We start from the raw sequence: 13,006 nt of genomic DNA on the forward strand, positions 1-13,006 counted from the left end.
CAAGTTAGCTATTTATTTATTTAAAGAGCCTAAGGTCGGATACTTACTGAAGAGATCTCGAATTTTTGTCTTCAGTCACAAAAGCCTGGATTCGTCCTTTCTCGGTTACCATAGCTGAAAGCAATTTTATTTGTCGGTGACTGATGCACGTCGCTGGGAGCATTGTTCTGTCGCCTCTATGATGTTATAATTCATCTCTTGATGTCGAATAGTTGTCCATAAAGCATACCCGTCTCTGACCTAGGACTCAACCAATAAAACAACCCAGTCTATATTCGTAAACACTGGAGAAGCCAAGGTTGCTCGTTCCCACTTTATCTGCAAATGCACAGACGTATTCTTGTGCAACGTCGAACTGGGGTATTCAGTTTTTCATAATGCCAGCGAACTTTCCTTAGACAAGAGAATATTTTTGTAATGAAAGGTATTTCTACGTTATATCTCTATCCTTCCGTTGATGTGGACGAGCATAGGAGCTTTACTCTTCGTAATGAGATGTTATTATACTGGATGAATAACTCCATCTGTAGCTATAATGTTGAATCAGTAGGTCTATCGAATTTATGGTCAGGGCTCTTAACATGGTTGTACATTCAGTAAGACAAAATACAAAAAGGTCAGTATCATTTTCGACATTGAAACAATGTTACGTCGATCTTCATGCTTAGCATACGATTCTGGTTATGCTTAGTATACGGCTCTGGTCACTACTTCTGTTCACTATTTCCAACCCATATCAGTTCCTAATAAACGGCATCTGTTTAATTTGCAATATTCGAGACAGATGGAATGTGACCTCTTGAGTTCCAGAACTATAAGCAACATACATTCCAGTAGCCACCTACCAACCTCCCATACAGATACGTAAATAACATACGACTCGGGGTCCCCCAAATTTCCGGAACTGTTAAGAAAAAACTTTATTACAAAACTTACAGCAAATCTATTTTCATTCCCTTCAAAGTACTCCCCATGAGGTGCTGTACACTTGTCCCAGCGCTTTTCCCTTCATGAAGACACTTCCTGCAGTAATCTTTTGTCACCTTGTCCAGAAACTCCTGCCTTTTTTCCTGGATTTCTTGTAAGTTGTCAAAGTTTCTGTCTTTTATATCTAATTTAATCTTGGGGAACAAAAATACATTACAGGGAGTGAGATCTAACAAGCACAAGGGGAGTGGCGCAATAGTGATGTTTTTTACCCAAAACTGCTGAACTGTCAACGTGGTGTGTGTGATGAGGCGGGGGGGACGAATTTGGCAGAACTCGGTGCATGCCTAGATCTTGTGTCAAATTCCGTTGATTTGAGCTCAAGAAAAGCCTGTGACCTCCACTAGTTCGTCAGTAGTGCGACGACGATCCAAGATTGCCTGTCGAATTGTCTTTATGTCTTCATCTGTTCAAGAGGTCGGACAGCTAGGACATGCAGTCACGGACTGACATGTTGCCCTTCTTAAAATGCACGTACCATTCGTAGACTTGTATTTTTTTTTTTTTTCATAGCCTGCTCCTTGAAACCTAGCTCCAACACTGTCACTGCCTCAGCAGCGATTTTCCCGTGAAAAAAAAAAAAATAATAATAATAATAATAATGCAGACTGTCTGCTGATTCAAATCTACCATAGTGGTTTGAGGACGATAATCGCAGAAGTCACGTGCACGAACAAAGAAAAACCGCCAGAAATTCGGACTTGGCCCTCTCAGTGCGATACCACATAGGAGAATAATTTATCAGAGTGCACGTAAGTGATGCCTATTGGAGCAATGGGAAATTATTTCTTTATCTGGCGCTATCAATCTTTTCCGTGAATTTTGGGGTACCCCCTCGTACAGCCGACAAGAGGGCGCACTGGTGAATGTTGATTTTAATATATTAAAACAAGTATGTGAACGCCGAGGAGAATCCATTACGTTCACACTCCTTCATTACAACTCTATGACTACCTGTCTCAAACCATTACCACCATCATTACCAAGAACTTTCATCACCACCAACTGCAGTGCATTTACCACTACTACTGGGAATACCACCTCCATAATCATCATTACCACAACTTTATCATGTAATTGCGATTATTATCGGAAGCGCCAACACGATTACTACCAACATTACCGCCATAAAGACTACCATTATTGGAAGTATCAGTACCATTACCACAACCATTATCATCATCATTACCACCACCATTACTACCACGAATACTGTCAACATTACCACCATATGCCTAACCACTATCAGTTTTCTGTACTTCTGTTTCGGGGTGAAATGCTGCCCTTCCCAGTACTTAAATTCTACAAGTCTTCTTCACAACAAAATATAAATAGCATTTTTCATTGCTGAAAATAGTAACAACAATTTGGCAGGTAGCCTACTATTCCTTGATATTGAGACTGATCACTGATGTGAAAACGAAGGTATTTAATTTATAAGAAAATATAAACCAAAAAATTCGTTACCACCCTGGTCATTTAAAATAATAGTCCAAAATTTATTTAAAACAAATGAAAGCACATTATAATGCCTTACTTGCAACTTAACCTAAAAAATTATAGCAAAATTATGTTTTATTTTAACTAATAAGTAAAATCAAGCTGGTTTAAGCTAGGCGTTCCAATACACTGATCCGCTAAATAAAGGGCCACTATATATTCATGAGAGAGACCTGACTCAGACCTCCCTAATATAGTAGGTTAACAAGTGGCATTAGACCTATTTTAGAATATAAATTATGGGAACGATCTTGAGGTAAGGCTCCTGAGGACCCGAAAAGCACGTTATGTACGGGGTCCTCAGGCACAGCCGCACCCCGTTCCATAATGGATATGGCCGCATTGAACCTTTGCGTATAAGAAAGTGAAAGGTCTTACTATGAATGCTTATTTGACTCTATATATTATATATTGTACGTGACTGATATTCAGGACGGGGGAGAAATTTGTGGTTGAGTTCGATTACCCTTGTATATGGCTGTTGCTCTACTGTATATTGTCCTTGATTTTGTATAAGTTTGTGTGAAAAGTTTTCTTTGAATGTATATATATATATATATATATATATATATATATATATATATATAGAGAGAGAGAGAGAGAGAGAGAGAGAGAGAGAGAGAGAGAGAGAGAGAGAGAGTTTTAAAGTAAAATTTACTATATTTTAAAATATACTTTACACATCGAAATTTGTATAAAATTAAACATCAACTCTTTAATTGATATAAATATAAGTTTGATTCTTGCTTTAAATATTCGCTTTTCGATTAATAACATATGAAAATTTTAGTGTTCCCAAGCTAATAAGTTTAAAAATTTAAGCTTAGATAGATCTCAGTGTGTATTATTTTCGTATCAGTGAAAACTGGAAAAAGTAAACTGAATTATCTCTGGCTAAATTTTGTCAGCTGTCGTGGTTATACCTGAAGGGAAAGTGAATACGAATCGATATGTAACTCTTATGTTAACTGGTAATGATTTTCTTAATTGTATAAAGGGTGAAATCAATTTTTAAGGATAAATAAATCAATAAATTTTAATTAATACGTTAACAAACAAAGGAAATAAACTAGGATTAGATACCCTTCTATACCTTTAAGAAAAATTTATATCTGTTTAGTAACAGCTATGTGGTCTAAATTCAAAGAATTTGGCGGTATTTTAGTCTAATTAGGGGAACCTGTCTTATAAACGATAAACCACGAAAAATCTTACCTATTCTATATAGTTTGTATACCGTCATTGAGATAATTTTTACAGAACAAGTTATTGGAATAATCCCACTAAAATATTAGATCAAGGTGCAGCACATGTATAGGTTAAGATGGGTTACAATAAAATTTGTTATCACGAATAAGTTTTAGAATACAAATTTTGAAGGTGGAATTAAAAATAAGGTTGCTTTAATAAAACAACCTTATTTTAGCCCTAAAATGTGCTCATATCGTCCGTCGCTTTCATTAATCCAAGATGAGATAAGTTGTAACATAGTAGGTGCACTGGAAAGTGTACCTGGAAGGGGAGAAAGAGCTTGAGATAAGCAGCTCGTTTACACTGAGGAGAGTACCTATAATACAGGTTATCTTGAAATCAATAATCTTACTTTTGTTATAAGAGTGTAAATATTATAAGAAACCTAATTTTTTTTTCCTAGAATAGTAGATTTTATCGAAATATTAATGCAGTGAAAGTAAAAAGTATTGTGAAAGAAAGTAGAAATAACACTTAAAAATTCTTAAAAGTAAATATAAGAAATTGTATCTTGTGTATAATAGGTTTTCAAAATTAGATCTATAAATATCTATCCCGAAAAAAAAGATAACTAATTTTAAGAAAAAAATTTTGTTGCAATAAAATTTTTTACTTAATATTAGAGGTGATATGCCAATCGAGCTTTTATATCTGGTTTTCTAAGAAATAAATTTAATTTACGTGCTTAGCTATTTAATTTGTGTAACTAAGAAGATTAGGGTAGAGCTTTTTCTTCCAAAATTAAAAATTATAGAACCCATAAATAGATACTACTAAAAGTAGGCTTAGAAGTAGCCATCTTTTTTAGGTTTTTTAACCAATATAACAAAATATTTTAAATTTTATAGGTTCTTTATATCAAATATTAGAAAAATAACTTCAACTTAATTTGTTTAGTTCTTATGAAATCATCAGTAAAATTTATGTTAAAATATGTTTCTTAATAAATAAAGTTTTTTAAATATTAAAAATTTGTTTAAGGAACTCGGCAAATATTATCTCCGCCTGTTTAACAAAAACATGTCTTTGTGAAGGTTTACACAGTCTGGCCTGCCCACTGAATTATTAAAGGGCCACGGTATTTCTGACCATGCGAAGGTAGCATAATCATTAGTCTTTTAACTGAAGGCTTGTATGACCAGTCAAACGAGAGATATACTGTCTTAACAAAAAAAGTCGAAGTTAACTTTAAAGTGAATCAGCTTTAATATTTTAGAAAGACAATAAGACCCTATAAATCTTTACACCATATTTAGTATTAAGCCAGTTTGTCAATGCAAGATAATATACTAAAAAAATGTTTTGTTGGGGCAACAAAGATATAAATAAACTAACTGTTTTTCTTTTTTAACAAAGATTTTTGATAATAAATTATCCTTTTTAACCCGCCCCATCCCGACGTTTTCTGGGCAGTGGTACACCCCAGTCCCGACATTTTTGGACCTTTTTTTTTTTTTTTGGCTCAAACATCCGCTTTTGGTGAGAAACATCGAAAATTCATTGAGAAATTGCTCACCTGAGGTTTAAAATACTCGATCCAGGTAGGAGTACCTCCTTACCTTACAGGGTTTTCTATCAGGCTGGCTGCAAAGAAAACGAGTTCTATGGGAGGATAACTATTCTACACCACTCATAAACGGTATTTATTTATTTATTTGGTACGAATTTATATGTAGTACGAGAGTATATTGGTTTTCAAATGGTAATATAGGCATTATAAGCATTGTTTCACTCACTTACTCATCACCATTCCTGACCTTTTTTTGCCACATTACCTGATCATCATTTCTGACTGTTTCTCCCTCTAATGTTTGTCCTCCACATTGTCATCGATTGGGGAATCACTGGCCCTGAATTTCGTACCGTGGCATGACGTGGCTTTACTGCCCAGGTCACTGATAACAGGTGAATTGCTGAGAAAAGGTCATGCGGGGGGGGAGGATGTCATGCTGGGTAAGGCATTGTCCCTGCCTGGCATCTTGTAGAGGAAGGTGTCCCGTGTATACGTGCCAAAAAATCACTCGTGAAAATTGAAAATTGTGCAAATTAGGGACCTTGCAATGTTGCCGCGTTAATTTACATCCCCCGGGATATGAGTGCACATCATGTGAGGACGTGAATTCACGTCTCCGGGACGGGGCGGGTTAAAGATTAAAAGATTAAGTTACTTTAGGGATAACAGTGTCATTTTTTTGGGAGTTCCCATCGACAGAAAAGTTTGCGACCTCGATCTTGAATTAAAATTTCATGATGCATCAGTTAGGAAAGAAAGTCTGTTCTACTTTTAAAGATTTAAATAATCTACACAGCCCAATTAAAGCAACTGTAAACATATATACTTCGACAAAACAGAACTCTAACCTAATCAAACATCGTCTAAGCTATTGGAACCAGTCTCAAGCTACTCAGTTATAACCTAATATAACTTCCTCTAACTCAAATAATCTTGAAATTACCCTTCATTAACTTTGTTAATGTAAGGTAATTTTGGGTAGTAAGTTAACCAAACTTAACCACAAGCTACGGCTGCTGTCATTGCAATGAAATGCCAAAAACTCAGGTCCCAGACTGTCCACGCAAAGCATCGCTAGGTATGCCTCCGTCAAGCCTTGCACGCAAACTCGCCATAGAACTTCTATGATCATGCTGACTTAATTGGTTCATCGTTCCTTCATTCTGCATCACTGAAAAAAGTGTGGTCAAAATCTGTTGAGGGGTTTAGGAGATAATGCACCCACAAAGATAAACTAAATCGACCCCATATAATCTTGACTTTTGCTTCCTTGACCTTGCTGACCAAATCATTTCATCATCCCCACATTGCAGTATCACTGGCAGAAGTTTGGTCGAAATCCGTAAAAGGGTTCAGGAGATATATTGCCCACAAAAATAAACTAAGTTGACCACATATGACCTTGACCTTTGACCCCTTGACTAAGTTGATCTAATCAGTTCATCATTTTCTCATTCTGCGTCACTGACAAAAATCTGGTAGAAATCCATCGATGGGTTCAGGAGATATTGCGCTCACAGTAGTATTACAGGCACACGGACCCATGCACACACAAATGGACAAAGCAGTCCCCTCACCAAAGGTGGGCGGTGGCATAATAACCAGTGAGTATCGCCATGGATGCGTCTCGAGGACAACCCCCGTGGAAGCCACCTGGCAGTGTGTTGAGCCTACTTGTTTTCAGATCTGTGGTATTATTTACCTGCCTCTGCCACTGGCATAAAAGTCGGATATAGCTTTCACAAGGAGGCTCAATTGATAGAGAGGAGGCCTGCAGTCCTACCGGACCCCTGTTCAAATCCCGGGTGGGCCAGAGAATAGTTTATGGATTTGAATTTCATTAAAAGGCAGACTTTACTGATCTACCAGAAGATCCACAGACATGTCTTAAAAGTACCCTGTAGCATGTATTCAGTATGGACTGTGGGTGTTAGCGCCGAAGTGGTGGCACGTGGTGATGTAGGAGGACTACTGGGCCTTGGGGCTTATAAGTTCTGTCAATTTTCTGAACTCTTACCTACCTCATCCTAACCTACCCTTACTCAACCTAACACAATGTAACCTTACCTAATGTTCTGTACATACCTCTGCCTAACCTAATCCAATAATTATAACTCGACTTAGCCTAAATCACGGTGGAGTAACAGGTCTGTAGGAACAGGTACTGGCAATAAGCACCTTTAAACTGTGCCTTTCTCATCTCTATCACCAACGAGACCGACCGTGAGGCCACAAGGATAGGCTGTTAATTCTGTTAATAAGGAAAGATGTAACACTATTATTTATTAACCGTCGTCTTAAAACGTAGATGACTAAGTTAACTCACAACTCTGTCGTCTTATTTAGAATCATCATAATCCTATACAGCAATAATAAATGGGGTGCCTAATTATGTCAAAGTGATCATCAAAAGCATTCGGGGACGGAATGCTAATCGTCCGCCACAATATGTTGTTGACTAAAGTACAAACTACTTACAAACTAAATCCGAAGAAAATATTTTTACCCGTTGCTGAGATACTGGCAGAAATGCAATTTGATATATGGTGGCTGGCATTCGATCGTCTTTGATCAAATCCTCACCACAGGTTAATCACTTCTGCTTATTCACATATTTCCTATTTTCAGAAGATTTGGTGATAATTCGTCAACAACTTTTCTATATATTAAGGAACACACACACACACACACACACACACACACACACACACACACACACACACACACGCATGGATGCACGCACACGCTCGAGAGCGTCGACAAAAACTATGCCGCCTCGCCTTTCTAAAAGAGGGCGATAACTAAGGTAGTATGAGTATGAAAGGTCTTTCACTATATTAATGAATAGAGATAAAAGAATCATGATTACCGAGTAATCATGTTATGACTTTATCCAAACCTGAGACCAGTCACATAAAGGATCTAAAGAATATATGTTATTAAAGAATGATACTGTTCTCCCCCCCCCCAAAAAAAAAAAAAAAAAAAAACATACTTTTGTCTAATGAGAAAATTACTCTTTAGTTGCTTTCCCAATGACCAGTCATTTTGTTCAGACAGCTGAATAAATCCAAGTACCTTTCAATATTGGGTTGCCCCTGAAAAATGCCCCGTAGCTGCCTCTGAGCTGAGTGCACGTTCATAATTAGAAACTCGTGGTCTTCCCTTTTATTACTAGCGTTAATTATTGGGGTTACCGTTTGTATAATTTTTGCAGTAAGAAAATTTTTCACGACACTCTGTCTCTTCTTCATCGCCATCATCATCATCATCATCATCATCATTTTCTACATTAACTTTGGATGGCCTGGATTCAGAAACAGATGAAGAAAGAGGTAGAAGTATGGAAGATGACATCATCATCGTCGTCATCATCATTATCATCATCATTATCATCATGATTACCCAACATTCCCACTATTGTAAATGGTGCAGGCAGGACGCAGAAGCAGGAAAAAAGAATGGACAGCAATAAGAGAACCACCTTCACCATCATCATTCTTCTAAGCCTGTTCTCCTGATACACATATGGAGAATTCCAGAAGCACAGAAAGAAGCGCACCAGGGTCGGATAAATGATACCCGTGCTAGCAGAGAAAGAGAGAGAGAGAACGGTAAGAGGAAAAACGTCAGGAGGAGACAGGTTTGGGAGAGGGATGGCAGAGGTAAGGGAAAGGAAGAACAGTGAGCAGAAGAGGCGGCAAGTGTACGGGAAAGAGGAAAGCTGAGAAAAGAAGCAAGAATGGAAGGGAAGAACTATGAGGGGAAGGGCGTAGGAGAAAGGAGAAATTGGGAGAGCGATGATGGTAATGCAGGAGAGGAAAGGGGAGGGAGTAAGGACAGAAAGGGTTTGGGAAAAGAAAAGAGAGGAAACGTACAGTAGCATGAGAGAGAGAGAGAGAGAGAGAGAGAGAGAGAGAGAGAGAGAGAGAGAGAAATTATGGCAACCATGGAATGCGTGGAAAACAGTGCGTCATTAACAGAAAAGAATAATGGAAACAATGTGGAGGGCGAGGATGGGGAAAGTTGCGGAGGTGAAAGGGATTTGGTGAGAAAAGCTGAAATATTCGGTAAAAAGACACGTTGTTTGGAAGCTGAAAATGTGTTGCCTAAACTGGAGCAGTGAAATTCATAATGGAAAATGTTGCAATGTACAAGGGAAAAAGGAGTGGGTGAGAATTTCACACATGTAGTAAAATGATTATACTCAGTTTAGCAAAGAGAGGAAATATAGAGCCCAGAGAGACAGCTGAGGGAATAGGATGGAAGGAGAACAGAAGAATTTTCGAGTTAAAAGGATGTATAAGACTGAAACGCGAGTGTTTGTGAGAGATTGTAAACACACACACACACACACACACACATTGGTTAGGCGGTGGCTGAGTCATCACCAGTGGGTAAGGAATTTGTGGATCAAATGTCTCCATTCAGCATGTGCATTAACCCAAACTGTGGAGAGGCCCTATAAGAATGGATGATTTAAGAAAATTATAGCTCTGCATAAAGCAAATATGATAAGCAATCAGGAATCAGGAAAGAGGGGACAATGTCATTGCGTTAATGCTGTAATGATATTTGAGTGACAGAAGACAAGCTTTGCAGTGGGCGACAGGTGAGTAAGTGAGTGGTTAGTATCAATGCTGGAATGGGACTATTTTTTTATAGTTTGTATGATATCTGCGTGGTGGTTCAAAACTATGAGTAAGCGAAGCGAAAATCGAGCTAGTGAGGTATGGTGAAGCATGGAGTATTTTATATCTGATCTCTACAGATGAAGGAGAGTTGTTTGCTAACTATGATCTTTGCTACCTGGTTGAAACTGATGTAAATAATTTTCAGTGATTACTTTTTAATATTAGGACTGGCAGGAATAAATTGATAATGATTGAAAAACAAGGTGACTTACAATATAAGGCGTTTGTAAATGGGGAAAATTAATTTGGCATTATAAAACGGTGGAAAGTGAGGAATGGGATGGGAAAAAAGGATCTAAGCAAGAAACTGGTGCAATAAAAGACTCGTTATGGTGCAAATGAAACAGTTCAGGCATATGCATGTTCATTTTGCAAAGTGAAAGTGAATATGATCAGAAATGAAGAATTATGTGAAAGTCGTGAGAACAAGAAAAGTGCATATGGTTATAGCAGAAAACAGTGAGGAGCGCATACTTTTGTGGATAGGTATGAAAAAAGAAGGATGTGAAGATTGTTTGTTACGGCAAGCGAGTATATGAGCAAATGAAGCTTGACAGGTCTCGTAAAGGATAACATCAATCTGCATATAACCGAACCGATGAATTACATAAGGTACTTACTATAATAAACGTTGCATTCTAATTTAGCTTTGTAGTTCGTGGAACTGCTGTGTTCCACTCCTGCCACAAGAGCAAGACATCCTTAAAAATACAGTTACGATCTACAAAGTATGTAATAAGTCAGGCTGGCAAAAGTACCTTTACAAAACACAATTTCATTTGGAAACAGCATCAGTACAACCCTAACGAACCTAAGATTTTTATTTATTTATATAACTAGTCAAGTGGAAAGAAGAAGGAATGTATGGTTGCCTGTCCGAGAAGATAACCTCCATAAAGCAAGAAGTACACTCAACAGGTTGTCAACCATGGAAATTATAGTACTATCAAAGAAAGTCAAATTAGTATTGTCTTTGGTCCTCGTAATCTACGGTGCCAAAATACCTTAGTGCGCGTCCACACGTGCCCTCGAACGTATGTCGGCAATACAGCTAGCAACATGTTCGGGTACACGTATGCAGCAGTATTTGGATGGATGTATGCAAACATGTTTCAGTGCAGCTTCAAACACTGGCAGAAGAAGGGATGGGATAAGTGTGTCCATACCAGGCAGCTGAGTCTTCATCATCATGTTGCCAAAATGATCTGGACACTGCTGTCCCCAGCATGTTTGCAGCGTGATCTTTACTGTGTTGCTTACATGTTGCCAGCACTTGTTCGAGCACACATATGGACGCGCCCTTAGATACCGTTTCCCTGCAGGGTACACAGACCTTATTGGAATTATGAAACATGTTGCAAAGGTGCAATCAGAGGGAAGTGGAGTACAAGACTGACGGATTAAGCAGAAGTGTTGATAAAATAAAGCATGAAAGTAATTTGGAATTTTGTACTGGGTGGTCAGGGATACAAGAAGGTATAAGTTGTTCTAGGTCTATAAAGATACACAAGAGGGGCATCTTCATCTGGTTGAACAATGAATGGAGAACAGAAGATGGTTATTCACAATGAAATCCCTTGGAACTGAGATTCTGAGAAAGGGGGGCATGGAAAGAATGCGTTCCACTAGAAAGGAAGATAAAAGAATTTTCTTTTCCGAAGAAACTAAAGGTGGCAAGCAGGACAGATATATTTTTTCTGAGACTGAAACAATTGCAGTAGATATCATGTTAAAAATTTAAAAACCTGAAGTTAGAAACACAGGAACAATTTAGGATGTTGTATACATACCTGTATATGCAACCCCTACAGCTGGATTCGAAAAGAGTAACAAGAAAATTGAACGCAGAATAAAGAATGTTGACAGTCACTTAAGTCCCCTGGATTTCAGCGAGGAAATAATGAGCGGGTTTGGAGGTAAAACATGGCGTTCAAAAGTAAAATTTTGAAGGAAGGGCATTAATAACGCAGAAATAAACATTAAGTAAATCAGCAGGTCGTCACCAGGGTAGGGGCTAAAATTAGAGGTATTTGTGTCCCCCCACATGGGGTTCAATGTGGTTGGTAACATTATCATCATCTACCTAATTCTGATTACGAGCAAGCGAGCACAGCGATGTTTATTATGCGTTCAACTGAGAAATGAGCGGCCCAACGCTGCCCGGTCCGGCCCGATAAGATATGGGTCAACCGGCTCAGTCGCAATGGTTGTCAGAGATTAATAACTTTTCGTCTATTTGAGATACATAGGAGATTCTTTCAGCAGGTAGTAGATACATTCAGTAAGTTTTTTATAGCTATATATTTACTTACAAGACCAAAGAAACCCCATGGAATCCCAGCATTTCAAGGGAATGTACCAAGGTCTTCAATTAACATGCTTTACTATGAAATCGATTTTTAAAAGATTTCCTGTTGTTGACTGCACGTACGCGTGAGTTGTGTGTGTGTGAGAGAGAGAGAGAGAGAGAGAGAGAGAGAGAGAGAGAGAGAGAGAGAGAGAGAGAGAGAGAGAGAGAAACGTGAGAAAGCACATATTTTAGCTCAATAATTCTTCTGTAATCGTTCACCTACTTCGCCAAAAATGTTCAAAGTTTAAACGAAGATGAAATTATGAGTATAGGCCATTGTACAGTCGCCCTAAGAAGTGATGGCAGAGTTTCAGATTGCTTCGGTCACTCTGCACTGATATGCGTTCACTGAAAACTTAAGTGAATATATGGTAAAACTTCTGTGCCTCCATTATGTCATATAAAATAAAATATACATTCCACGCTAAGAATTATGTAATATGAATAACATGAGGTAGTGATATATTAGATGTTAACACTCAGATACTGCTCCCGATTTGAATTACTGTGTAATGTGTTACTCTGCGAGTGGGGCGCAGCCTTATTTTCAGGGCCATATCTAAATGTTCCCAGTTTTCTAGTTTTGTATTGTTTTCTTTTATTCCATTAATGTATCTCTTTCTTTCTTTGCTGTTCCAGTAATTTATAATGTTTGGATGTCTGATATATTTTTGTCCAAAATTCATCCCATTCCAGCCACATATCTTCTGT

At 37.9% G+C, this 13,006-nt stretch overlaps 1 pseudogene; it reads left to right on the plus strand.

Moving 5' to 3' along the window:
• The first annotated feature begins 3,601 nt into the window (after positions 1 to 3,601).
• LOC145405683 (small subunit ribosomal RNA) lies at positions 3,602 to 4,002 on the plus strand (annotated as a pseudogene).
• Positions 4,003 to 13,006: the final 9,004 nt, after the last annotated feature.

The sequence above is a fragment of the Coenobita brevimanus genome, chromosome 67 (assembly GCF_032717465.1).
Source record: "Coenobita brevimanus isolate Jiangsu-jjx chromosome 67, ASM3271746v2, whole genome shotgun sequence".
Taxonomy (NCBI): Eukaryota; Metazoa; Arthropoda; class Malacostraca; order Decapoda; family Coenobitidae; genus Coenobita; species Coenobita brevimanus.